Source organism: Cyprinodon variegatus, unplaced genomic scaffold (genome assembly GCF_000732505.1).
Source record: "Cyprinodon variegatus isolate N-32 unplaced genomic scaffold, C_variegatus-1.0 Scaffold3, whole genome shotgun sequence".
Lineage (NCBI taxonomy): Eukaryota > Metazoa > Chordata > Actinopteri > Cyprinodontiformes > Cyprinodontidae > Cyprinodon > Cyprinodon variegatus.
In genome coordinates this window covers 2,148,698-2,153,460 of record NW_015150456.1, presented here as the reverse complement: position 1 = coordinate 2,153,460, position 4,763 = coordinate 2,148,698, and positions in this window count along the sequence as shown.

The following is a 4,763-nucleotide window of genomic DNA, read 5'->3' as shown; positions in this document are numbered from 1 at the left end:
GCCACTTTAGGTAGGGAAAAAGTGTAAGTGTCACAGCAGAAATGAGTTTCTGTTACAAGGTGGGAGAACATTTTAAGGCATATTAGATTCCGTTTCCATTGTCTATCATAGGAGTTGAATTAATGTGGGCTCAGTGACTTCCATATAGAGTTCTAGACTTTCTTGCTACTGTATATTTGAAATAAAAACTATACAGTGAAAAGCTCAGCTTTTTTTTTTTTTTTGCAAAAACAAACACAAAGCTGCAACGGCTGTTTTTGTTGGGTTGTTGTGCAATCGGTTTGGATCTCTGCGACGGGGAAAAAATTATGCCCTGACCGAGCTGCCATGTGGTTTCTGCAGACTAGGAGCTGAAAAAAGTTGTTTTGCTCGATTTGTTTTCATCAACAATTTCTTCGAAAAAGCAGTGTTTGATTAGCCATGTCGAGAGTACACTGTCCCCATTGTTAATGCTTTACTGCAGTGTAGTAAACGTGACAGCTGTTCTGTCCATTCTCCGGTTGGAAGGGTGAGAAAAAATCCTGAGAAAAAAAAAAATTCAGCTGTTACTATAAATCCGTCAGTCAGTTTTTATCAACAACCCATCCTTCTGTTCAGCTGGGTTACATAAGACCTCTGCACACAAACAGAGGAATACCTCAGCCTGCAGGAATCGTTGGTGTTAGGAAGCTGTTCGGATAACATTTGCTCAGAAAGCTCAGGCAGTCTGATCTCCAGCTTCCCCAAACCAACAGAACTTCCATCTTTACAGTTACTAGTAAAAAACTTGAGCTAAGTGGTATTAGCTTAAGGTGACAGCATTCATTTACCATCAAACGGATCATGAGCAGTAGTTTATCAAGACTTTCACTTTGTAATGACAAAGAAAAATGAGGTGGCCTCTCATTAAAAGGGGAAAAACATCTGGAACGCATTCAGCCTGGCTTCATTGGAAAAACCACGAGCCAGTAGTGTTTGAATTCGTCCTTATCACTTCAGCTCTGACCTCCACAGCTGTTTTCTGTTGGGCTGAGTCCACATAAAACAATGGGAAGCTAACCAATCAATCTCATTTCTTTTCAACAGGCAGTAAGTAAGATTGTTCTCACCAATTCTATCCTCACTGATTCATCGATGCCGGCAAATTAGAAACAGGAACTACCATTTGAAGCAGAAGTAGGATTAAGAAAGATATGTGGAACCCCTTTTATGTTAATTGATTTGCTGCAGTGAAGGATTCTAGCTAATAGCGGGAATGAAATCATTAATGCAAAAAATTATTTCTCATATCGAGGTTTATTATGTGGTTTGCAGAAAGAAGAGCAATAGATGCAGGGTCACACTGAGCCTGGTTCTGCTGGAGGTTCCCTCCTGTTTAAAGGGAGTTTTTCCTCTCCACTGTCGCTACAAGCATGATGCAATCAGCTGGTTTTCCTTAGATAGAAAACTTTGAATCAATTTGACTGGATGATGTGGTGAACTGGATAGTGACTTGAGATGACGTGATGTTAACTGGCGCTATATCAATAAACTGAATTGAACTGAATAGATGTTCCCTCTGACCTCTCCTGGAGAAGCTCCCATTAAGCAAAAAAGACCCAAAAATGGTACTTTTTGTTAGAGGTCTAAAGCTACAATCCCTTTAGCTACAAACAGACATTTATAGAACCACAGAGCGAAGCATCCTGTTCATGTTTCAGCAGGATGTTGTGGTCTGAGAGCTGCATGATGCAGTAGAGGAAGGACTTAGGATGGGTAGTCAAGACAGCATTTTCTCTGAGTAATCTCTACAAATCGTTTGGATTTTATTTCTATTCTTTTTTGTGTGCATTCTGAAGAAAGTGTTTTGACAAAAACCTGATCGTGGGTCGATAATGATCATAAAGATTCTTTATCATTTATATTTTAGATTTAATTCATTTGATTTAATAAACAAATGACTTAAAATATGCCAGAGATACAAGGGGTTAGGGAGCCCAGCAAACTGCTGAGCCAATAGGTGAGCAGGAATGGCAGGAGATGAACAACAAAAGGAAATGACAGGAGTTAAAGGAAACCATCCGTCTTTCATCTGCTGGAGATGTTATAGACGACATGAGAACCAGCTGAGACTAAACAGCAGAATATGTGACAGCTGGGTCAGGACCTAAACACATGAGCTGCTGTAAAAACCCATTAAAGCCAAAAGGAACATAAAACAGCAGTGGCCCAGGTGAAGTGGGTAAAGTCTTTGACTGTATAGAGCAAGGGTGGGCAATTCCGGTTCCTGGGGGCCAGTATTCTGCAACTTTCAGACCCATCCTTGGTCCAACACAGCTGAATCAAATGGCTGAGTTACCTCCTCAATATGCTGTGAGTTCCTCCACAGTCCTCTCAATAACCTAATTACTTTATTCTGGTGTGTTGAACCAAAGGAACATCTAAAAGTTGCAGGATACCGGCCCTCAGGAGCTGGAATTGCCCACCCCTCATATAGTGGGATACCGGGGAATCCTGGTCTCATCAGGAAGAGTGAGTTTTTGAGCAACTCATGACGATTTGCTGTGGAGACTCATGAATATGGGAGCAGCCTAAAGGATACACCAAAGTGAACATAAAAAGGTCTAAATCAGTCAGAAGGTTTAACCAAAGACCAAATATTAAGAATTCAGCACCAACAAAGAACACTTTTCAATGGCAAGACAATCCAAGGAGTTTCCATTAGAAAAAGAGTAGACTACAGTGCCATGATATGCAAATAATTAATTAAATATGAACATGAATCATTATAGCGGGGACCCTGTTTCATCATTCTGCTTCATTCTATCTCTATTCCCCTACTCTGACATGCTTCAGTTAATGAATTTGTCAAAAGTGGATATAATGGGAGGACTCCAACCATTAGTGGGACTCTCAGAAAATAATTCATCCATTTGATTGAGGTAAGTGGAAACAGAACTACATCCAGAAGTTGCAGGACAACAGTTTCTCTTACACTGTATCTTTTATAACAAGTAAACAGCCGTTTGTTTTTATTTGCTATTACTTTTTTTCAGTTTTGTGTTGTTTGAATTACTGGTATGAATTTATAATTTTCTTTAATGGGAGGGTGTGTACATTTTCAAGCATAACTGTACTTTGAAGAAGTGGGATCAGATTCTACTTTCACACACAAACGACACTTATCCGCACACACCTCTTTCAGCAAAGCATTTTTTTTTACTCTGAAGTTGTATGTGGGTTTATATGTAGGTTTTGAAGTGGAATATTCTGTTGTCTATTTTCCGCCTTGTGTAACAGGAAATTTCACAGGACTTATACATTCCTTGAACAGTTGACTGGAGAGGAAATATCCAGAAAGAGGACTGCGCATGGATGGCTAGAGGAGATAGAAAAACAAACAGAAAATATTTATATAAAAGGGCAGAGTATGTAATATTTTTCAAATATAACAGAAATCTAGAATAAAAGTGTTAATTTAACAAAAGAAAATTTTATCTATTATTGTTTTATACATTTTAACGGGTCCAAAATATACAAATATTTATTTTGGGGTATGATGCCAAGATTAAATAGTAGGTTGAAGTTACAGGTGTTGTAAGATGCTAGTAGCTCAGTGATAGGGCTGAGAAATGGCTTCTTCTCTGAGGTACGTGTCTCAGGCTCAAGCCAAAACACAAAATGAGACTAAAATAAAAAGCTCATGCAAAGAGAAATGCTGCTAACACAGAAAATAAAGAGAAGCAAGTGCAAACGCACTGCAAATACAAAACCTGTTGCAAACACATACGTGATTCTAACATACAAACACACAAACCACATGCAAGAAAAAAAAAAGCAACATGTAGCAGGAAGTTGAGAAAAGCTGCAAAGAAGTTCCACATATGGGAGGTGCGCCACACCACAAGGGGGAGACGATCACCAACTCATTTGGATCCAGACGGTTAGTAAAGACAAGATGCTAAGAAATATTAAGTCTTTTTAGGAAATATCTAAACAAACGGTTTCCCTTCTTTTCCCCCTACAAATGTCATCTAGTTTGTGTTTTTCCTTTTGTCTTTGCATTACTTTTTTGTATAAACAAGCACTTAAATTAATATTTTAGAAACAAAAAAAAAATGTCAGAGGAAAGGCCGAAGGTGACCGAAAAAGAAAAAAATAAGGTCCATTGCAACTGCATCTTTCTTCATCTGCAGATTTTAGGAGGCTTGATGCAGTTTTCTTTATTTTTCAGGCCCTGCATTGTTTAGTGTTGTTGTTTGTTCATCTTGTTCACTGAAGAGACGACATTCTTAAGGTGCACTGAAGCTCAGAGAAATTTTTCAACTGTAAACAAACTTCCTCCAGTATTTCTCCATTGATAAAGCACATATTACAGTGGAAACAAAAAGACAGACAGGCAGGCAGGCAGACTTTTTTAATTGTCCTTGTGTCATTTTTACAGTTGAATTTGAATAACTTTAGTTTTTAAAAACCCAATCTGTCAACCATGTTGTTTTCTAAAGGCATGTTACATAAGATCTTGGAAAAAGTTTAAGGTCATAGCTGCAAATAGATTTAGATTTCACTAGAACTTGTTTTCTGATGCCTGGAGGCAAAGCTTTTTCTGTTGCTCCGCCCACATCTTGAACAATCTTCCTCTGTGGTCTATTGTCTTAAAGGAAAAGTCCGCTCATATTCAGAATTCAAACTTCTGAAAGTACTTTAAATATAAAATTACTACATACTGTTCAATAAATCATTTTAATAAAGAGTAATTTCATTTGAATGTGCTTTACTGGAGGCATCCATGTTTGTCAAAGAAC